This window comes from Protopterus annectens, chromosome 10.part0 (genome assembly GCF_019279795.1).
Source record: "Protopterus annectens isolate FY-2018-M chromosome 10.part0, PAN1.0, whole genome shotgun sequence".
In the NCBI taxonomy this organism is placed as follows: Eukaryota; Metazoa; Chordata; order Ceratodontiformes; family Protopteridae; genus Protopterus; species Protopterus annectens.
Genome location: NC_056744.1, coordinates 562,606,075 through 562,631,073, shown reverse-complemented (window position 1 = coordinate 562,631,073; position 24,999 = coordinate 562,606,075).

Here is a 24,999-nt window from a genome sequence, read left to right as displayed (position 1 = left end):
AAAGGACTCTGAAATATGTCTCTTTTAATATTTCAGATGAAGGGAACATCAAATACATACGGGTCAGGTAAGAGTGGGTTTAGGAAACTATTGTAGAAACTTGTAGATATTCTGATGGCTTTCTGCATTAGGGTTAGGAGTGTTTGTGAAAGTGTAAGTAGGTTAGGGATGTAATAGGGTTTAGTGAGGCCATAGATGTAGAGCTCCCCTCCCCACCTTTCTTCTCCTGTTTCTGCCTCTAACCCTAGGTCTGCATCTTATCGTTGAAGAAACCTTACTGTAACACTACAACTATTCAGACAAATTTAGACTGAATATGTGTTGGGGTTTTGGAATTATATCAGAAAAGGAAAATGTATGTTTTGTTTTGCAATCATTTTTGCACTGTGATCATGAATGTACACAGATATCATGCTGGAGGGACATGATTCGGCACAATATTTTCTTATTACTTGTGGGTAGGTTATGACAAATTGAACAGTGGCTCAGTTTTAATGGAATGCAGAGTAGGAGAGATAGAGAGAGTCAGACATAGAGAAAGGAGAGTTATTTGCTGTTCTGTATCCTACTATTGGACTGTACTCTCTTTCAGTGAATGCTTGAAAATAGGTATGCTCTTTCTGGTGGTCTGCATTCACCTTTACTACCATGAAATTCATGTCTTCAAGTTTCTCTAGTCTCAGTGTACTAGGAAAAACTATATCTGTCAGACAACTATAACCACTTTGACACATATGGTGTTGCAGGCCACATTGCATTGATGTGATTAGTAGCCTAAATTCTTGTGACCACAAGTCAGATGAGTGCAGCAGTTTCATTTGTCAATTAACTGACCACTACACATGGAGCTGTATGCCTCTTCATCTGAATATAAAAGCCATTTGCCAGACATTTTTCTCACAATAAGTTGCACATGTAAGTATCATTCTTGCTTGACTCCTGACAGCGAGCAGCAAATTGCAATCATCTACTTTTTTCTTTTTTCACTTCATTGCTTAATTTCTAAATCCTTTTCAGCTTATTTCATGGAACATAACACTGCATATAATGCAATTTTCTCTATGTGACCTTTCTGGGAGAACTGATCTGATAATACTTCAGTTTGTTTATGTAAAATATGCAGTGAAATCCTTCTTGTTTACAAAATAGCAACTTTTCTTTATGGATTAGCAATGCAGACATTACTGTTTAAGTAAAACTATACTGAAATGTGATAATTACTCTTACAATGTGAATTACAGTAACAAGCTATGTAATGTCAGTGTGTACTTTGGCAAACATTTTGACTTCATGGCATGTCTAAGTATCTGATGACGCAAGTAAATATAAACCAAACAAAAAGGTACAATAAAGATGAAAAAGCTAGTTAAACAATAATGAAATAAAGCAAACGAACAATCAAAAAATGTCACCAATCCCAGACTCAGTGCTCTGTTGAGCTAATGACAAGTGACATCTGCACTCGTTGAAGACATTTCTAGTCAAAGCAGGAAAGGGACTTAGACACAAGGATGTAACACTTTGCAGAAAAGGTGGTAAAGTCATGGGGTATAATAGCATAAGACATTGGTGCATTTTCTATCACTGTATTATTATGATAATGAGCTAATCTCACTGCTTTTAGTGTCCTTTATCCATTCATTCAAGCAGGGACTAACATAAATGTGCCTTTTCCATTTCCTGCTAAGAAGTCGTCTGTGCAATGATGGTGTCAAAAGCATTGCAATCCAGTGATTTGCATTGGAAAGTGGCATTAACACTTTTGGTTGAATTCTATTTTTTTGCCAAGGAGATTGCTACTATGGGGGAAATATTTCCACTGAGGATCCTTGAATTCGGAGCTGTTTAATATAAGTATAGGGAGGTTACATAGGCACGTCCTCCTGTATTAACAGGTGTGAAGGCTTTGCCCTGCAAAAATACTGCTTTCTACTGTAGTTTTTTTGTTTATTTCAGTTTAAATGCAATGTTTATTTAGAATAGTTTTTAGATTAGCAACCCAAATCCCCATGCTTAGTGCTACTAATTTACAGTAACATTTTCCATGCATTTGTACATTGTAAGCAACACAACCAGTATACTAATTTTGGATATTTTTTCATTTTCATTTTTTAAATATTTTATGTCATCTCTGCAGTGGGACTTCCTGTTTCCTTGTACCCTTCCTTGGTCTCCAGGTCACCCCAGCTGGTGTAGTACCCCAGACCATGAGCTGCTAGCACCTCTTACTCATGGAGTGGATTAATTTTCTTTGCAAGCTTTGAGACAGAGAGGAAAGTAATACACTGCCTCGCTGAGAAGGAGATTATCTGAGCTCCATGCACAAAGACTACAAGACTGCACTGAAACATGTTAGGCAGCAGTAAGTATGTGTAATTTGGAAAGGTTAACATGTACTTTAATTTGCAAGTTTAGTGGCATGCAGTGCAGAATCTGTAACAGTGCCCCTCTGCAGTCTGCTGCTGTTCTACACTGCAGGGCATGCAATAATACCTCCTGGGGTTTTGTTGCTATGCCCCCTCCATACTGCTGCAGTTCCATCAACTGTACTTTGCAGATAGATTGTTAGTGTGTGTGCTATAGCAATTCTTCAGGATATCAATCAGAGAAGGCATTAAGTTTCTTATCAGCTTTTTCAGATTAAAAAATAAATATATAATGCATGCATTAGTGCAATCCTACTAACATTAAATATTGTTGCTCTCTTTAAAGTGAAATTCATAGCTTCAAATCAGAGCAGCAGAACAAACTGAAGAAAGAAGCTCCAAAAACATGATCATGAGAAAAGCTTAAATAAAGCCTTATACACAGTTGTGTCCAGGGCTGTCTTTCTAATTTATCTCCTTTGTAAATAACTGATTAAAGACCAGAGACCAAATAACTAGTAGCTAGTAAAGATTATACAACCTCTATTAAACATGAGGATACAATTTTACTGTAGTTTGAAGATTCAGAGCATGTGGAAAAAAATAGAAAAACAGAAAGAAATGGAGAAGTTCACAAAAATAGGAAGAAAGGCAAACTGACTAATGTCTATAATTTAAAGATAAAATTTACTAACAAAAGGGCACTGATATGTTATGCAATAACCAGATGACAAGGAATGATAACATCACACAATCATAAACATTCAATCTGCAGAAAATGACATACTTTTTCTGAAAAGAAGATGTAAAAAAAAGAGGAAGGGGCAGGCTAAAAGGAAGAAATCTAAATTGAACTTGGAATGATTAAAGAACATTACTTCTAGAAAAACATGTTCTAGAATGAAAATGACATGGCCCAGGCAATATGAGAAGTGCATGCTTGCAAATGAAGTAGGTGGTAAAACAGTGAGATTAATAAGACGAACATTATTTTATAACAACTGAAAGAGCAGACATTATTGAATCAGAAGTGGGAGATGGTTCATCTACAACTGGAAGTGATATATTAGTAAATGGAGATTAAGTTATCAAAGAAACTGATACTCACATTTGAAGACAGGATAATGAATGTAAGTAGGGCATTAGAAGATCTTAAGATAAGGAAGTATGAACCCATGTTTCATATTGGATCAAATTATCTCATCTTTAAGGACTTAACTATTAAGAGGGACATTACAGCCCTATTATATAATATAGCTTACACAGAAATTAATGGGCATTTTTCAGACGTTACAAATAGACAAGAGAGTTAGGTCAGCATAAATGAAAAGATAAAATGGATAAATACCTACATGAAAAATGGTCCCATTTTAAAAATCAAGGATTATCATCCTTTATTGGATGTATTTAGCAAATTAGTGGAGAATGATATTTATAATTCAAGTCACAATTATGATAGTGCTAAAAGAAAAGGTAATTTGACACGTAGACATAAGTTAGCCTTACAAAGACTTAGAAATGATCTTAATATTATTATTAGACCAGCAGATAAGGGTGGGCCTGTCATAGTGATGGATATGTATGAATACAATCAACTAATGACTTAAATGCTTGCAGAAAGCAGATTTTACTCAATTATACAGTTTGATGATGTCCAAGCCTGTGTTTTAAGGCTTTATAATACCTTGGATGACCTAGTCAAGAGCCATACGATCAATCCAGAGCTGTACAAGTTCTTTAGGGTTGACAATCCATTAATACCCACTATTCAGGGCTTGCCCAAGGTTCATAAAGATCCTTTCCACCCTCCCATGAGACCCATAGTGGTAGGCAGAGGGTGGGTTACTGAACCTATATCAATATATATAGAAAAGTTGTTAAGGCCCATAGTGGATTTGAATTCTGTCATTTTAAAAGACACAACACAGTTTTACTAGACTTGTATGTAAGAATGGAAACAGTTAGTGATGATGCACATTTTATCTTAGTAACCTTAGATGTTAAATCTCTCTTCACTGTGATTCCGAATCAGGAAGGTGTTGAATGCATTCATAATTATTTAACACAACAGACAGACTTCAGTCCTGTAAAGGTGGACTTAGTATGCTCATTGCTGGAAATTGTGTTGGAGAACAACCTCTTTTTGTTCAATGAAAATTTGTATATTCAGAAAGATGGTGTAGCTATGGGCACTTCTTGTGCCAATAGCTACGCCAACTTAGTTATGGCCCATTGGGAAAGGGAGAATTTATTTGCTCTACCTAGGTTCCAGAGATTTGTTATTTTCTACAAATGTTTTGTGGATGATGTCTTTTTTCTGTGGACAGGTAGCAATAGAGACTTAAATTGTTTTTTGAAAAGGTGAATTCCCTCACATCCTACTTAAAGTTTACTATGAATAAATCAACGTCAAGGATTACTTTCCTGGATGTTACCATTGAGAGGTTGAGTAGTGGCAAGCTAAATACTGGGGTTCATAGAAAAGCTTGCCATAAAAATACCTTGTTATATAGAGGGAGTATGCACCCTAGATATGTGTTTAAAAACATTATCAAGGGACAGGCCATTAGAGCCTCTAGGTTTAACTCCACCCAAGAAGGATATGAAAAGGAATTGATTGATTTGAAAGAGAGATTGTTGGCTAGGTCATACAGACATGATGAGATTTATGAAGGGACTGAAGCAGTCATACATAATAGGTCTGATATAGCTTGCCCATATTTTTCGGATAGGGGCATTAATATTTACCAAGTTAGACAGGAATCAACACCTGTTGTCAATATGAACACCTCTGCTCAAAAATTCTCTTTATTTTTTACACAGGATGTTGGGCATGTAAAAGAGATTATCCAGAGATATTGGTGGGGTCTTAACTGTTGACCCGTTTATCAGAGAGGTAGTTGGTGATAATCCTGTCTTCTTATTTAGGAATAAGAAGAACGTACATAGACTGTTGTGTTATCCCAAGATTCCCTATTCTTATGGCTTTGATTCTGTTTCTAAATGTATGTCTCCATGTAATAATTGCAATTTTTGTGATTTTATATGTGAAAACACTATGTTTGTTCATCCATTTACTTCCCAATTTTTTAAGGTTAATGTGGAAGTTAATTGTAATACAGAACATGTGGTTTACCTTGCCCAATGTAGCTCCTGCCCTACCTTCTATGTTGGTAAAACTGACAGAAGGCTTAGGGATAGAATTAGGGAACATTTATATCAAATACATATTAAATCTAGTACCAATGCACTATCTAAACATGTCAGTGAAATGGATGATTTACATATTTTTAAATTTATGGTTCTTTATGTTAATACACCTAGTATGAGAGGCGGAGATGTTAGAAACTATACAGAAAGAATTGAAATGAGATGGATCATCAAGCTTTCTGCACACGTAAACCCAGGCTTGAATGACAAAATATCAATTAAGCCCGCTTTAAAGAATAGGAAAGTAATTGTGAGATGACATGTATTTTAAATTATCTATTTAATGTACTTTTTATTTTTAATGTATTTTGATGTAGTATAGAAGTTATGTCATATATATTTCTTACACATTAGCTTCACTTTTTTATACATTAGTTTGTCTTTAAATTTTATTGCAATGATGTCATGATTTATTTGCATATTTAATTGATGAATTATATAAGGCATAGTGTTTTCTGTGATTTTTGTTAATGGTTTGAAAAAGCCCCTTGGTGAAAGCGCTTACCTGCTTTGTGTATGGAATAAAAACTTTATTGAATTTTTATGGACTTTCGTGGATTTGAATTTTTGCTTCTTGGAATGAACTTCATTAATGTGCAACATTCTTCTGCATAGGTCTGCTCCCATACTTTGCTTTTACCTCTACAAGATTAATTACGAAGATTAGTCTGGGAGTGTTTACTTTTTGGTGGTTCCTGTTGCTTATCGTTTTTGCACATTTATATATACCACAATATTTGACTAACACAAGACAGGTGGTTTTCCAGGTCAGAAATGCAACAGTTTGCCTAATGCAGATATACAATTTATCTGCGCTGGTTGTCATTTCTAGGAGGATTAGTAATAACATTCCCTGGGATTCATTAATGTCTACACTAAGTGTACACTGAATACACCATTCTGAGTGGACAGACAACACAACTATAACTCACACCTTCTTCCTCCTAATTTTAGTTTTCCTACTAATTTTTTTGCCCCTTAAATATTGAGGGGGATTTGTAAAGGTTACTACAAAGTGTAGACTACATGAATACTTAGTATAATCTCTGTGAGTGGCTTGAAAGTACAAAAAATGTGGCACAGATGTTCTTGAATACAGATTGTGTAATTTATTGTAGGCATTAATGAATCTGGTATATTATTTTTTATTGGAAAATTTGATGTGTTCCTGTAAGACTGATGTTGTTATGGTTTGTGAAACATGGATAAAGAACAATGACTGGAAACCAGTCTGACACAGTATAAATGTTTCTTTTTCCTGTAACAGACGTCAAAGAAAAAAATCAGGTGGAGTTGTTACAACAGGGATTAAAAATTGTTATGAGGCCTGTGATTATTACATCTGGGTGATGATAAGAGACACTGTAGATTTGGTAACTTTAACAATAGAAGCAATGCTGGGACAGTCTGCAAATGTTAAAGTGTATAGATCACAGAATTCAAGTCTGATAACATTGAGGAATTTATATTTTTCTTGCATGAAACACCAGAAGGATGATAATAGTATCTAGGGATTTAACTTTAACAGAAAGAGACTGGACAAATATTGGTCTATTAACATTAGTAAGAGGATTATTTTCAACACACATTCAGGAATAATTTTTGCAGATTATAAACATACCTTCCATGGAGTGGACCATTTTGGATATTGTTTGTGTTCCTGTGGCAATGGTTTTTCCTTCATGTCAAAATGTTGCCACTTTTGATATGCAATACTCAAGGGGATATAATGGTTAAACTACTGCTAGATAATTCTGCCAAACTGAAATATAAATTGATATACAGACAGCCGTTATGTAAACTTCTTGGAGTACAACATTCAGTGGAAAGATGGCAGATGTACAGACAGCCACTATGCAAACTTCTTGGAGTAATACATTCAGTGGAAAAATGGCAGGAGGAATGTTCATAGTTCAGTTTTAGTACTAAGCAAACTGCCCTTGCAAGCCATTTTAAGCCTAGCTAAGTATCCCTTGTGAGACTCAAACCCTGCACCTTGTGTTTGTAAGGCAAACACCTTAGCCATTAAGCCACCCTCCCAACCCTTTGGCTTGACTACAGGAAAAATTAAAACATGTTTAGCATCAGGATCTAAGATATTTTTCCATTAGCACAAGATAATTAAGGTGAGAGGTAAAAAAGTAAAAAATAGAAGTGAGGTTCAACTAGCTTTGAAAATGGAAATAAACAAAATAGACAGATTAAAATATAGGGTGAGACAAGATAATGAAAAATTTCAAGAAAATGTATTTAAAGATATTGAGTAATATTGGAAAACATTTTACAGATATATAAGCTGAGGTATGAGTAAAGACAAACTGATGTACTGCATAGATTCCAAAATGAATTCACAAATGCCTGGCAGTTCTTTAGAAGATTAAGGAACTGTTAATGAACTGTTTCCTGTGGTCCAGTGGTGCAAGGCTTCACATTGGTTCATAGGTTCATAGGTTGGTACTAAGCTATCTGCCCGAAGGCATATATTAGCCCAGCCACATTGTGCGGTATTCACCACCCCTTTAGTAGTTCCCTAGACCCTTGTACTAGCAGCTAGTACCCTTGGCCCCTATCTAGTAGTGCTGTTGGTGTGATCCCCGGTGTGAACTTTCTGTTACTCGTCCACTCATCAAGGTTCCTGTTGAAGAGTGATAGTGAGGGACTCTGTCTTATGTAGATCGGGACCCTGTTCCACAGTAAGGGAAGTCTCTGCAAAGGGAATCTATCCCTCCAGCATGTTCTATTCATTGTTGTGTTGAGGTTTACATCCCTAGAGCGTGTAGCTTGAGTAGATTTGGTTTTGCTAAGATGGAGCATGTTCAACAATTCTGGGTTGGACCTGGCTCTGTACGTTAGACATAGATCACCTCTGAGAAAGCGGTATGCAACAGAGAACAGTCTTACCTTTTTCAATCGTGCTGCATAGGGCAACTGTTTGAGGCCAGTAATCCTCTTGGTTAGGTACCTCTGTGGTCTCTCCAGCTGCTGGAGATGTCTAGCCAGGTACATTCCAATTGGTGCATTGTACTCAATAATGGGTCTGATGAGGGAAGAGTAGACAGGCACCATTACATCCTTAGATCTTGATGTGAATGCTTTTGTGATCAGATGGGTCACATAGAAGGATTTTCTAACCACTTTGGCAACATGGTTATCAAAGGAAAGCTGACTATCTACTTGGGTCCCTAGATCCCTTATTTCTTCTTCAGATTTCAGGGGATTACCTCCTATGTTGTAGTTTGTGGGTACTCTGTTTTTTCCAAAGGGGATTACTACAATTTTTTTGCATTTAGCTTGAGACCATGGCTTTGACACCATGCATCAGTCTCATTTAGGCCCTTCTGGAGGATCTCCATGTCGGCCGGAGACTCTATTATAGCACCCAGTTTGCAGTCGTCCGCAAACTTAGTCAACCACAGCCCTTCCGTGCTTGCCTGTACTTCTGAGAAGTATATGCCAAACAGGAGGGGCCCCAGGACAGAGCCCTGAGGTACACCACTCATTACTGGTCTGGATTCGGACATAGATCCTGCTACTCTTACTTTATGGGATCTGTCTGAGAGCCAATTTGCAATCCATCTTGTGACGTAAGGGTTTATGCCCAGGCTGGTGAGCTTATCAATAATACCTGAATGGGGAATGGTGTCAAATGCTTTAGAAAGGTCAAGGTAAGCCATGTGTACCTCCTTTCCCTTATCTATAGCCTGAGTAACTGTCTCAAAGAAATCCAACAGGTTCAGGAGGCATGATTTGCCCTTGACGAAGCCGAACTGTGTTGGGTCCAGCAACTGGAGGTTCCCAATCTCTCAATTTATGAGTTCCATAATGATTCGCTCCATAGCCTTACAGATCAGACTGGTCAGGCTTATTGGTCGGTAGTTCCCAGGGTCAGTTGTGGCCCCACCCTTGTGTAGCGGGACCACTGTTGCCGTGCGCCATTCTATGGGCACATATCCTGTGGAGAGGCTGAGACTGAACAGGGTATTAAGATGCGGGGTTAATTCCTTTTGGAGCTCGCATATGACACAGCCTGAGACACCATCTGGTCCCATGGAGGCAGTGTTTTTAGCTTTAGATAGAGCCTTGTTAACCAACGTATCAGTAATAATTGGACTTACACAATCCCCTGGAATGGTAATAGGCCTGTAGGTGGTGGTGGTGGTGGGGGATTTGCACTGAACCTGTCAGCCAAGATGTTGGCAATGTCAGAAGGGTCAGTGTATTTTGTTCCATTTTGTACTAGCTCAGAACAGACCTGAGCGTTGCCATTTAGGTTTTTGATGTAGCCATATAAGGCCTTATGGTTATCCTTGGCATCCTTGGCAACTTTCTTTTCAAAATTAGCTGTAGTTGACTTGATGAGGGCCCTCAGTTTCTTACTAATGCTGATCAGGGATGATTTTTCTACATGCGATTTGGCCTTTTTTTTGTATAAGTCTCCTCCTTTTATTGTAAAGTTTGCTTATGGCTGGGGTCCACCAGACTGGTTTCTTCTGCTTGAGGAAGGAGTCTTATTATTATTATTAGTTTTATTTGGGATAGCACGGTCCATGCAATCCTGAAGATGCATAGACAGTGCCTTGGTGTAGGATTCCGCATCCTGGATATCATTATCCTTCTGCAAGGGAATAGTGAAGCTTTCCACTTTGGATGCAAGTAGTTTGAAGTTTGCTTTGGAAAGGTTTTTGACTATGGTTTCTTTGACTGGGGGAGGTGGAGGGGTGAGGATGTCCCGGGATATCAGTTTGTGGTCGGATCTGACCAAGGAGGGAGTGATAATGGGTGTGGTACAATGGGCACCCATATTTGTGATGATTAAATCCAATATGTTGTCCCCTCTAGTGGGGGAACATACTAGTTGTTCAAGGGCATTTAAATTTATAAATTCTATGAATACATCCATGAACTTCCACTACCAAACTGTGTGACTGTAACCAAGCCACTTAACCAGATGCCATTCCTGGACTAAGTCTGGAAAAGGTCCATGGAGATCAATGCTCTACCCCAGAAAACAAATGCAAATGAAAGAAAGAAAGAAAGAAAGAAAGAAAGAAAGAAAGAAAGAAAGAAAGAAAGAAACATGGCAGGCTGTGAATGTATTTTTACAAAATCTTATGCAGAACAAATTGTCATCTATTTATTTATTTGCAGTTGTTTAAACAGGATAGTCCATTGGGCCAATAAGAACCCATTTTCAATGGAGTCCTGGGGAGAAAAGCTCTTACACAAAGGGGAAGACCATTCATGCTTGTAAGATTTGGGTAACTTCAGATTCTTAAATTAAATTAGACTATATTGAAAAGGCACTTCAAAATCTGGAATGAAACAAAACACAGGGAGAAGACAGAATTAGTAATAATGACCTGAGAATACTTCAGTATGAACTTACAGTATCATAAAATCTGTTATTTACTAGGTCATTTAAGTATTGGGAGTTTCTTCAAGAATGGAGACATGCACTCGTTAAACAAATCTTTAAAGGAAAGGAGACTAGGACAGACCCAAAATGGTACAGATGCATAGGTCTGTTTTCTTGTTATGAAAAAAATAATGGAATAGGTTGTTTTGGATAAATTACTGTCAGAACTATAAAGGTTAAGGCATGAAACTATATATCAGCATACATATGGAATTATGGACATGTGGACCCAAGTAGATAGCAATCTCTCCTTTGACAATCACATTCCCAAAGTGGTTAGAAAGACCTTCTATATAGCCCACCTTATCATGAAAGGGTTCACATCTAGATCAAGAGAGGTCATTGTGCTCCTCTACTCATCACTTATCAGGCCCATAATTGAATACAATGCCCCATTTGGGATATAATGGAAAGACCCCAAAAGTACCTCACCAAGAGGATCAAGGGGCTCAAACAGATGCCCAATGCAGTTCGGCTAAAGAAACTCTAGCTCTACTCAGTTGCATACCACCTACTCAGAGGCGATCTGTGTCTGACGTATAAAGCCATGTCCAACCCAGAATTAATGGACATGCTTCACCTCAGGAAATCCAAATCCCTTAGAGCTACACGCTCCAGGGACTTGAACCTCAGCACAGAAATAAATAGGACATGCTGGAGGGACAGATTCATATCCCAGAGGCTCCCCTCACTCTGGAACAAAATCCCAATCCATGTTAGGCGGAGCCCCACACTGACCCTTTTCAAGAGAAATCTTGACGAGTGGATGGAAGATTGTAAGTTTACCCCTGGGATCTCTTCTGTGTCCCTGCTTGACAGAGGTACAGTAAACTAATCTTTAAAGGGCTACCTTCTGTGACCTACTATACAAAAGCACAGGCAACTAATCTAAAAGGGTGGCGAAAGCCAAACACACTCTGGCTAGGCTTATAAATGCCCTAGGGCAGATAGCCTCGTATTAGCCTATGAACCTATGAACCTATGAAAACAGATCTACAACTACCTAGAACGTGGTGTGTCCTCTAATAATAGCTATAAATGAAAATTTAGTTTGATGAAATGTCATAGGTTCATAGAAGATTACTAGGCTAATGACTTTAGAGACCTTACAAGCCTAGCCAATATAACCTGATTTTATTGAATAAATGGCCCCTAGGGGCAAGAGGATGGCATGGGTTTGTGCTTATTGCCCCTGTCCATAAGGGACATAGGCATTACCACAGGTATGAATTTGTGATTCCCCATCCATTGATCCAAACTGCATTGAAGAAGGCAAGGGAATGACTCTGCGTAATGTAAATAGGAAGCCTGTTCCATAGAAGGGGCAATCTCTAAGACATATTTGTCACTCTGGCATCTTTTGTTTGAGTCATGACTAAGTTTAGATCCCTAGATCAAGTGACCCTCATGCTCTTTAAGTTGTGGATGTGTAGCAGCTCCATTAGTGTTGGATTTGTGACAGCCTTGTAGGTCAGGAATAGGTCACCCCTTAATAGTTGGTAGGAGACAGAGTAAAGGGATAGGGCTTTTAGTCTATCTGCATAGGACATGTTGCTTACACCCTGTATTTTCTTTGTAAAGAACCACTGAGATTGCTCCAGCTGCTGTAAGTACCTAATCACGTGCATGTCATATGGCACATTGTACTCAATTATTCGTCTAATGAGAGATAACTATAGCAGGACTATATTTTCCTTGCGTCTGGATGCCATACCTTTATTTATAAGTTGTGCCAAACTGATGGATTTCCTCACCACTGTGGACACATGGTGGTCAAGGTTCAAGGTACTATCTCTCTTTGTGTATCTAGAGCTCTCACTTTTGTGTCTACTCTTAGAATTGTGCTACTGATATTGTAATTTGCAGGGGTACTGATTTCCCAAAGAGCATGATGATGCATTTTTTTTGCATTTAGTTTTAAGCCATGGTTCTAGCATTAATCATTTGTCTGATCTAGATCCTCCTGAATGATATCAGCATCAGTGGGGGATTCAATGATTCTTCCCATCTTGCAGACATCAGAAAACTTTGCCATTCAGAGGTCTATCACATTAACCTTGACATCAGAGAAGTATATTATAAACAGGAATGGTCCCAGCACTGAGCCATGTGACACACCACTAGTAAATGGCCTCTTGCTGGATCTGGATTCACCCATTTTAACCACGCGTCACATCTGTGAGCAAATTAGCTATTCATCTGGTGGTGTAAGGATTTATGCACAGTTTTGTGAGTTTATTTGTAATACCTGAGTGGGGAATTGTGTCAAATGCTTTGGCCAGGTTTAGGTAGGCAGTTATGTACTGTTTTGCCCTCATCTGTAGCCTTAGAGACTTTCTCAAAGAAATCCACCAGATTCAATAGGCATGACCTGCCCTTGATAAAGACAAATTGGGTTGAATCCAGTGTTTGGTGATTTCCTATGTCATTATTTATCAGGTCCATGATTATTCTTTCCATGGCTTTACATATAAGACTAGTCAAATTTATGGGTCTGTAATTTTCTGGGTCAGTAGATGATTCCACTTCATGCAGAGGGATGACTGTTTCTGTCTTCCACTCTATCTGGACAAAGCCAGTCAGGAGGCTGTGGTTAAATACAGATCCTAATGGGCCTGATAAGTCCAGATTTTGCTGTTTAACAGGAAATCTGGTATATTGTGAGGTCCAATTGAGGTTGTATTTTTAGCTTTAGAGACCACAGTGGCAACCCGTTCTTTGGTGATAATTAGTGATGGAGTGGTGGAGGGTATTTCTTGAAGGAGAGCATGGGGTGATTGGGGGGGGGGGTTGAAATGTAAGATGAATTTGTCAGGCCAGAAGATTGTCTCTATCTTCTGGCTGAGTATAGATGATGCCATTTGCATCTAATTCTGCACATTGTTGGGTGTTGTCCTTAAGACTGAAAACATAACTGAAAAATGCCTTATGGTTATCCTTAGCTTTGGAGGTTATTTTTACCTCAAAGACTACTTTCAGATACTTGGCTAGTTCCCAGATTCACTTCTTTAGACTAACGAGGGACTTTCAGTTCTGTTGTGCACATTCTGTCTTACTTCTCAACAGGATTTTCTTTCTTTTGTTTTGCAAGCTATAAATGCCAGGGATCCACCAGGATGACTGGTTTTGAAGTTTGAATAAGTCTATACACTTATCTTCAGCCTTTGATAGGGTCATGCACAAAACATTGATCAGTAATATAGAACAACTAAGTATGAATGAAATATCCATAAGATGAATAGCTGTAAGGCTTTCACACAGGGTATAGCAAGTATCATGCAACAAACGGACGGGAAAGTATAGAATAAAGTCAGGTTATTCCACACAACTCTGTTCTAGCCTCATACTTGTTTATGTTGTATGTTTCAGATGTATCTTTTTTATCTGACTTGTTCTATAGTCTGTATGCAGATGACTTGAAAATGAGAAAAATGATTACGTCTGTTTCAGATAGGGCATTTCTGCAAAAGACTTGATTAAATGTGACTATTTGGGAACAGGAGGATATTATGATGTTAAATACATTAAAGACTAAGCTTATGAGGTCTGGGAGACATAGTTTGAAGGGTGATTTTTTAATATAGCGCACAGTGTTTGAATTGCTGAGTCACTGATGGTCTTGGCTCTAAGGGTAGACCCAGCTATATTTTTTTCATAATATCGGCACATTTGTTAACAATAGTTATAAAATTATTGTCTGTATGAAAAGATTTATAAAGTCTAGGAAATTAGAATTTATGACATTATTGTTTGTAAGTTACATTATTCCCAAACCAGACTGCATGTGTGTGTGTGTGTGTGTGTGTGTGTGTGTGTGTGTGTGTGTGTGTGTGTGTGTGTGTGTGTGTGTGTGTGTGTGTGTGCGTGTGTGTGTGCATGTGTGTGTGCATGTGTGCATGTGTGCGTGTGTGTGTGTGTTCCCTATAGTGGACTTGTGCCCTCCCCAGGGCTAACTTATTCCCTGCGATTCAATAAACTCCATGCAGGCTTCAAACAGAACCTACTCATAATTTACATGTTAGTGTGGTAGTGCACAATGCATATTAATGAGGTGTGGCATGCCTAAGCTAGGTTTCATGGCTTGCAACAGTGCTGTTGGCAGTGTAACTTTGCAAGCAAATGTGATAGAAATTCCATTTAAAGCACAGCATCTATGTTCTGTGGATTTGCGCGGAATGCCATAATGATCACCATGGCTGTCATTTTACAAGTGCAAGAAATCTGCACAAAGGCCACCATAATGATGGGACAAATAACCAGAAATAGGGACATATTTCACATAGATTTCACAAGGCAATGTGTCAGAATGGAACACTCACAACCTCTTAGAGCAATAAATCTGTACAAAGCCATAATAATAATGGGGGGACAAAGGCTCAGAAATAGGGACAGATCTTTACTACTGCACTTCCAAACATAGGAAGTTGATAGAATAAATAGATTGTACATTAGCATGAACTTTCTGAAGAGCAGGAAGTTTGAAACTGAAATGTCAGTCATCATTTTCTGACTACACTCTGCAATCACATGCCAATGATTTGCCAGGAAAAATGTTATGAGGAAAAGATCACAAACATGAGACAACACTGGACATTCTGCACAGATCAGGACAGTTATGAGGTATGCACTCAAATGTTTGTATTATTGAGTCACATTAGTCCAGAGATCATCCCAGTGATATGGCAGAAAGCCACAATATTTGACAGGGAAAATATCTGGAAATCCTGGGAATATCTGGGCAGTTGAGAGGTATGAATGTGAAGTATATGGTCCAAACACAGTACAGGACAGTGTACCTGCAGTGCAGAGTATTGTGATATCCCATTCCTGGCATTCTGTACTGAAGCTGTGTTCATGATCTGTAACAGAACATGGACTGCCATGTGAAATGATCACTCAGGGGAAGTGGGTGTATTGAATAGGGGTACACAGATGACTTGCAGGACAGAACACAGGGAAAGGGGCAGGTGAAACTCCATCATGTACAGCAAACGAGGCATGTCAATGGAAGATGGTTGTGGCAGCAATGCCAAGCACACATCTATATGGTACAGTACAAACTGTACAGTGCAAATGTGTTGTCTGTGACTGTCACTCAAAGTGACATAATGGGGAGGATGTCTGTGAGATAAGCATCCTTACATGAATAATGCAGAGGAAATCTATCAAGGATCTGACATACAATTGGGTAAGGTACATACTGTGAAGCTGTTCAGACTGATATGCCTGAATATGATTGTACTCTCAGCAGAGGTCTTCAGCAAGGTGGCCATAAGTAAAGGATAATGGAAAACATTACAAGAACCAGCCACAATCATGGATAATATCAGAATAATAGCACCACTAATCCCATGCCTCTGACATAACATATGTGATATGGAGTGATAACAGATGAGTTATATATATGTATATATGGATTCACTTATGAATCTCGAATTTCCAAAACATCGAATTTTATATGCTCGAGACCATACGATCAATGTTTTGGAATCTTGACATTCTGAAATAAATCCAATAGAAAAAAAAAACTTCCTCAAGGTTTCTGCAGCGGGGCAAACCCCCCTGTACCCCCACACCCCATTACTTAAATATACCAACTCTGAGATCGCACTAGAAAAAACTTCGATCATATGGTCTCGGCCATATGAAATTAAACGTTTTAGGATTTTGAGATTCTGAAGGGAACGCATATATATATATATATATATATATATATATATATATATATATATATATGACACAGTCCACATTGTCACAGGAGAGCTACATGCCATTAATGTTGCCAAACACGTAATGAAATAGTGTGTGCATAAGCAGAACAGGTAGCACACATGCATCTGGAATAACAGCTTGATTGGTGTTCTGCACCATCAGACAGTCATGTGTATTCCACAGAAAGAATACCTAGGTATGGCCAATAAGCTGTGAGACAGTGCACTGAGACAAAGTTGGTACACTTCAGTTACACATTACTGGAAGATGTATAGGGAGGTGCATGAAGAAGGGTGTATTGTATACAGTTATTGGTGTGATGAAGGCTGGGAACCATGAAGTTATTATGGCCTCTGATATGCATGTCCTTCACATACCCAGTACATTCAAGGGAGTAGTCAGCACTGCGACCACATGCTGGTGGATGTAGCTCTTACTCTGTACCCCAGTATACAGGTCACATACCTATTGTTCTGATTATAGGGTGTGATGTCCACATTATACTTAGGGCGTGTGTCTATTTCCTGCTTCAACAAATCCATCCATGTTTCTTGTCAATGTAGGTGTTGTCATAAGTGTGGCAGCAGTTATTGGTCTGTGTTGATACTGTCTGTATTATACTAAAATCACAGTTGGAGTCAACAATTGCCGAAATGCTATAGTCCTTCACGCATCTGTTTAGACACAGCAGTTGTATGTCATCTGTGATGTCCATCACTTAACTAATGGGCAGGAAAAGGCCTAGCAGAAACCCCCTGATGAACCAACCTAATCAGTCAACCTACGATATATGTCACATCACACATTTCAACATAGTGAGATACCACGTATGTCATACACTGGTCTACCCATCTGGTGATACAGCTGTTTATGGGCACATATGACAGTGTTGATTGAATTCCTCAGTGTGGATTTGTATCAAATGCCTTGATCTGTTCAGGTTTCACAAGATGGTATTGTTGTCATCATGTATGCCCTCAATGACCTCTTTGAGGACATCTAGCAGATGTAATGGGCCTGATGTAGTATTAATAACTCACAAGAGTCTGTTGTACCCACCTGGAATATTACTAGTGCACATATAGAAGAGTTCCATGACAAGATGTTGGTGTACCTCACAGTTGTGGAAAGTCAGGATTTCACTTTACATGCATGCATCAGGTGCTGCCCCCCCCCAACTTAGGTGGATGCATGTTGACATACACCCTTGTATAGAAACATAGGCCATGTGGAGGGTGTGTTGATCTGTGTATTCAACTGTATCAAGAAGGTGTATGTGCTGAGTCATGCCATAAGTGATCTGTGATGTTATCCTAACAGATCAATTCCATGTGATACACCTGGATGAAGGTAAGGCAGTGCACACTGCTTATTGTGATCAGGCCTAGGGTTTTGACACAATCACACATGCAAGTATCATTGAGACAAAACTCAAGCTGAGGATTAAACCTTATGTCAGTTAATGGGTAACCAACTGGTTTACTGACAGAACACATCATGTGAAAGTTGGTGAATCAACCTGTGCCAGTAGAGCTGTCACCACTGACAAACCCCAGGGATCTGTGCTTGCCCCTTGACTGTTTGAACTATATTTCTTGACAGTTTCACTTATAGTATATTGCTTTTGACCTACCATGTTTTTCGAGTCTTGCATATTGTGTGCGTTCATTGAGTATACCAGTGGTGATAACGTAGTACAGGAGGAGCTAACACACACAATGGAATGGTGACAAAGGTACATGATGTACAAATAAATGCAGAAATATGTATCTGTAATGTTGTCCATCTGAAAAGTGGAGTTCCATGTTAATCACAGCATTGACAACAGTCCAGCTATGCAGAAACCTAGTGATGCAAGCACTGGGAACATATGTAGATAGCAATCTGAACTTTGACGACCAAGTGCCACACTGCTATTGAAAGCCTATGTCGTGCACATAAGTCATGCCAACATATTGAGATCTTAGGATTGTATGACAGCACTATAATCAAACCTCATTACAGCACTAATATATTATAATGCTCTTTTTTACATGCACCTCACCAGACACACATAGCAGTTGGAGAGACCACAGGCCTTCTCAACAAGTTAACACAGGGCCTACAAACTATGCCATGATGTATATGGATAGATTACAAGCCATGTCACTGTAATCTTTATGGTATAGGCTGAGGGGACTTCTGCCTGGCCTCCATTCCAGTCTCTGACCCTGCCCTGTTGGGCATACTACATATCCAAAATGCCATATAGCTGATGACATTGATAGCATCTGCTGAGGAGAATATACCAGTGTCCCACATGCTAGTGTGAGATGTTATCTGTAATGTCAAGTAGCATCTCACCCACACACACACAATGTTGACTGCAGTAAGAATAGAACTCCTACCTATCTAATGACACAGACTACAGAACACAGTACTCTATGCAAGTGCCATAGCCCAAATACAACTTGGAATGTTTCAGACAATACTTTATACCTGATGACATCAGCAGGGTTTGTTGAGGAGAAGATAACAGTGCCTCACATGCTGATGTAAAATGCTCTCCATAATGTCAAGCAACAGCAACAGATCACACACACATGCACACCCAGTTGACTGCAATGAGGACAGAACCCCTACCTATCTAGCTACACAGACTACAGAACACAGTACTTAATGCAATCACCATTGCATAAGTCTGATTTTGAAAGGAGTACAGGTGAATTTATGATAGATGATATCAGCAGGCCATGTGAGGAACCTGTATGAAATGGATGTCTAGACATGTGCAGGTATCAAAATACTGTCATTGCATGGCACTGGAGCAGTAACTGTCAGTCACACACTTCTGCTTTGCTGTCTAGATACACACACAACAAGTTGATTGCAGTGAGAGCATAACCCTTACTTATTGGAGGTACACAGACTACAGAGCACAGTACTTAATGCAAGCATCACTGTACTAATCTAACTTATATAAGTGTGCAGGTGAACTTAAAGTAGATGGCATCAGCAGGCCACGTGGGAGACAAGAGGTTGGGAGGCCTGTATGAAATAGATGTGTAGGCATGTGCAAGTAACAAAATACTGTCATTGCATGACATTGGAGCAGTGACTGTGGAATACACACTTCTGCTCTGTTTTCTAGACACATACACACACACACACACACACACACACACACACACACACACACACACACACACAACAAGTTGACTGCAGTGAAAATGGCACCCCTACCTATCTAAGGATACAGGCTAAAGAACACAGAACTTAATTTAAGCTTGACAGCACAAGTCTGATTTATACAGGAGTGCATGTGAACTTACAGTAGATGACATCAGCAGGCCATGTGGGTTCAACTGGTTTGAAGGCCTGCATAGGCATATAGCTTCATAGGTCCATATGAGGCTACTAGCCTAATAGCAATAGGGATTTTAGAGGCCTAACTGTGTAACAACACAAATAGTCTTATTATTAGGTGGTCACCCAACCAGTAGTCAGGGTTGAGCTTGAACAAAGTCATTGAGGAGCAGTGCTTCACATGCAGTGGGGGCCTATTACAGAGGAGTGTAAATTGTTGTGCGGTATGTCTGTCTCCCCAGCATGTTCTGTTTATGTCACAGGCTAGGTTAAGAAACCTGACCAAATTATTATTGCCTCATTTGAATTGTTGATGTTATTCTCAGAAAAGCAGGGTCTGAGACTGCTCTGCAGGGCAGCCATAGGTAACCTCTGAACAGCCTGCATGACACCAAGTACACTGACAGGTATTTCAGTCTTCCATGTATATCATGTTTGGGGGCCTAGGGACCACCCAGTTTTCTCTTCAATTCCTGCAGGTGTCTGTTGAGGTACAGAGAGATGTAAGCATTGAACTCCATTATTGGTGTGATAAGGGTAGAGTACAGCAGAGGTATGACTACCCTGTTCTTGGATATGGTGTCCATATGTATGATGTGCACAGTGCAGATTGTGTCACAACTATGAGCACATAGTGACAAAAGTGTAAATTACTATCAACATGTGTCCCCAAGTCTCACAACTCAATGTTTAAGCTTAGGTGGGTGCTATGTATATCATAATTATCAGGGGTACTTCATTGACAAAGGTGACAAAGAGTCATTATATGCTTTAAAGTTCGGTCCGTGAGATTGGCACCAATCATCACTCTGTATCATCCCCTATTGTAGTATGTTACCATCACTGGAGGACTCCTTATGAGTGTATACAGTTAACAGTCAACTGCAAACTTGGTAAACCGCAGGCCATCTACTTTTGCCTGTGCTTCAGGGAAGCATTTTATAAACAGTTGGGGGCCCGGCACAGATTCTTGTGGTATTCCACTGGTGAGTGGGCTAGTGGTGGAAGTGCAGTCCCCAACTTCAAGAGTGTATGGTCTGTCATTGAGCCAGTTGGCTATCCATCTAGTACTGTATGGGATAATTCCCAGATGGGACATCTTCACTATGAAACATGAATGAGGGATAGTGTCAAGGGCCTTGGATAATGCAACATAGGTGGTATGTCCTGTTATCCCTCATCCAGGTCCTTTGGGTCAGTTTCCAAGACGTCCATAAGGGTCAATAAGCAAGATCTACCCTTGACAAAACCAAAATGGTTAGTGTCAAGTGTGTTTAAGGTAGCCTATGTCTCTGTGGCTATGGTCCATGCTAATTCCTGCACTAGCCTTGCAGGTAGGGCTTTTTAGGCATATGGGTCAATAGCTGTAGTTCTGCATATTACAAGACTGATGTGCACTGCATAGCACACAGCATTTTATATTACATTTTGTAGTGTGGTTGACATATATATGGAAAAAGTACTGAAACCCCAGGCATGTAGTGCTTGGGAGGGTGCCAACAGATGGATGTATTTTAAGTATATGACATATAGTTAGATAGTGCCCGTAGTTTGTAATGTGTATACATGTAAAGAGCAGTAATAAAGCATGATATATACATTTCCATAACAAGGCAAGCAGCAGGTTTACACAACGGTTAGCAAAGTGCATACACATGTATGATACACATGTCTGCGTGTAGCTAAGCAGTTGGCAATCGTGAGTTACATTGCTAAAGTCTGACAGTTAGTATTGAGTCTATGAAATATACCTGTTGCTTAACTGACTGTGTGGCAGCACATGTTAATGTATTAATTAATTACTTATGGGCCAGATGGTACTGGGTTCAAATACAGGTGTATGTCATACTTTAAAATACTTTTCATTACAGAGTAATAATGCAATGACATGAATTGTTTCTACGAGATGTTATGCTATGTGTTGGCATAGCGCAGCTGTGTTAAGCGTCATTGTGTGGGAGTAACTGCACCTGTTTGCCACTGCTCACTATTGGTGTGAGATGCACAGCTCTATGCAAACATTGAGCCCAAAAAGTGAATTGCTAAAGCCTAACAGTTAGTATTGAGTCTCTGGAATGTACCTGCTACTTAACTGAGTCGGTGGCAGCATGTGTTAATGCAGAGATGCATTAATTTTTTGGGCCAGCTAGTACTGGGTTCGAAAACAACTGTGTCTAATACTGTTAACTGCTTTTGCATTACCATTGCTGCGAGTTGGTGCTCGATGTGCACCATTATTTGATAATGCATTAAAGAAAAAAAATGGGGAAGATAGGCCAGTGAGAAATGGGGAGCAAGCAGGGGGAAAAACAAATGGAAAGCAATACAGGAATATGCAGGAGGGTGGTAGGAAAGAACCATAGCTTTCCATTTCTTCAACAGTATAAACTTATAATATATGCAGAATATTAGCTGAATTTGGACTGTCACCTCTAGAGATATGGGTAACCAGATAGCCAATTGGACCAATTCAAGTGTGTCAAGAACATACATGTGTGAAATGGAGATCTATGTATGGGGCAATATATATATATATATATATATATATATATATATATATATATATATATATATATTTTTTTTTTTTTTTTGGGACAGTTGCCATTTTTTTTTGAGAGAGAGAGGGAGAGGAATGTTGTGGAAGGGATGTAGGTCTGTCTGGGTCTGGTAAGTTGGGTAGGTGAGAAAGCAACTGCAGACAGATAAGACAAACAATATAAGGCATAGGAATGGTGATGGACACAAGAGGTTGGGGTGAGGCTTGGGACATCCAGAACCCATGGTCATCAAGCTGGGTGACAGTGGTCCTTACCCATAGGACTGTCATCACTGTCACCTCCCTCCACCACTTCCTGGAACACTTAATGTCTCTTTCACATCCTCCTGCTACTACATACAATGAGGGAGAGCAGCCTCTCCAACTGGAATAGGCATGCACCAACAGTGAGGTGGACAACCCTATGCACCATCCCTTGCAACTCAGTGTGAGTGATAAACTCACCACATCTGCCACTGCTCCTGGAGGAAACCACTGGACTAGCCACTGGAGGAGGACTACCTGAAGGGGCAGGTAGTGAAGGGGCAGCAGAGGTGGTGCTGCCAGTTTGGATCCCAGATGTGCTGGGCAGTGATGCCTGGGATGGTGGATTGGGGGCAGGTGGATCCTGTGGAGCGGGCCTACTTTGCTGTACAGTACTGTGGAGCATTTTGTGATATGATACACATGGATGACATGGAAGCATATTGATAACATGTAATAAAATAACACAAAAAAAATTAAAAAATAAAAATAAAATAAAAGAGAGAGAGAGAGAGAGAAGGGTTGTGGTGAGAGACAAAACTATGATTAGATTAATACCTTGATATATAACATACAATGCATTAATACAATTGTTTGACTCTATTATCTTAACCGTTACTCTTAAGACTAGCACCTCATAACAAGTAACTTTTATTTTTAAGACTGGCACCTCCTAATGGATGCACTACTAGAGATTACAGCAAGTACTTGACATGTGCATATATTGCACATATAGGTGTTCCAGTTATACAGATTACACTTTACAGCAGGGCATGTGTGCCATTACACATAAGTGAAGAATTACTAGTATTGTATAGTTGCAAAGTGTAGTATTTGAACCCACAAGCTCTGACTAAAGTCTAATATTGTACTCTTGGTTTCTGCTACAAAGAAATGCATGCATACTTGTTTTTAGAGTTGAGATATGCATGCTTAATTTAATACAACTGTATAAAATACCTTTAAAGCTATCTTTAATTTTTAAACCTATAATAACACTACTCTTTTGCTGCATACATACCACATGCTTCCCTCATCTTCACCCATCTAGCACCATGGGTTCTGGTATTAACCTCCTTTTTCATGGCAGCTGTGGAAAAAAAACAGAACAGAAGAGAAAAGAACACCATTATGAATACCAGTCTTGCCTATATTCAGCTTTTAAGTCTTACAAGTACTCTCTGTAGTTGATACTTACACATCTGTGGGATATTCACAGTCCTAAATTCCTTGATTGAAGCATCAATGGTATCCCTCTTCCTCCAACGTAGGTCACTAAAGTGATGTGTACATTGATCACTAGTGTGCAGGATACAGGTTGCACTGGATACAACCCAGGCCAAACTATTCCAAGCTTTAGATTTATACTGGGAGCCAGAATAATCACCCTGCAATAGCCAGGCACCGTAGTGTTTAACTAGGTGTCCATCAAAAATCTTGGACTCCTGGATACCCCATCTCTGTGCCCTAAATGTCACATCCTCTCGATGAACACCTGCCATGTCTACCATGGTTTCCTGACAATTCCAGTTATTGCATTTACTAGGAGTGCACACACTGTTTGAAAATGTTGTTCACTTCTTTCCATCGAGCAAACATGGTGCTCAGCAGTGAACACTTCTGAGCACGGTGTTTGCATGATGTTAAGTGATGCACCACAATGTCAAGCAGTGAGAAATTACATAATTGCAGTTGCAATTATGTGGGTTATTGGATATGCAGGTAGTTGTGTATTTGTGTTAGGCAAATTTGAAGGCCATGCCAGTTCAGATAGCAGAAATATAGTACACAGTTTAGCCACAGTCATACATTTCATAATAATGTCAAAATACATAATGGGAAGTGGAACAAAAGTAAAAGTGCATGGAATATGCTGTGTTTGAACCCAGAACCATGTCTATGGCAGTCCTGTACCTACACTTATTGCCACAAGAGGGTTGACAAAGCACTTGCCTATGTTGCAATTCATTGCTATAAACTGCAATGTCACAACAGTAAAACAAAGGCTAAACACTTGTACTTGAAGCCAAGACCATCTGTACTTCAGCCCTACAGTTACACCTGCTGCCACAGGATTGGTTACATGACATTCCCTATTTTACTAATCCTTCTGAAGGTCTCACTGTTAGCCACAGTGCAATGCCACTTAG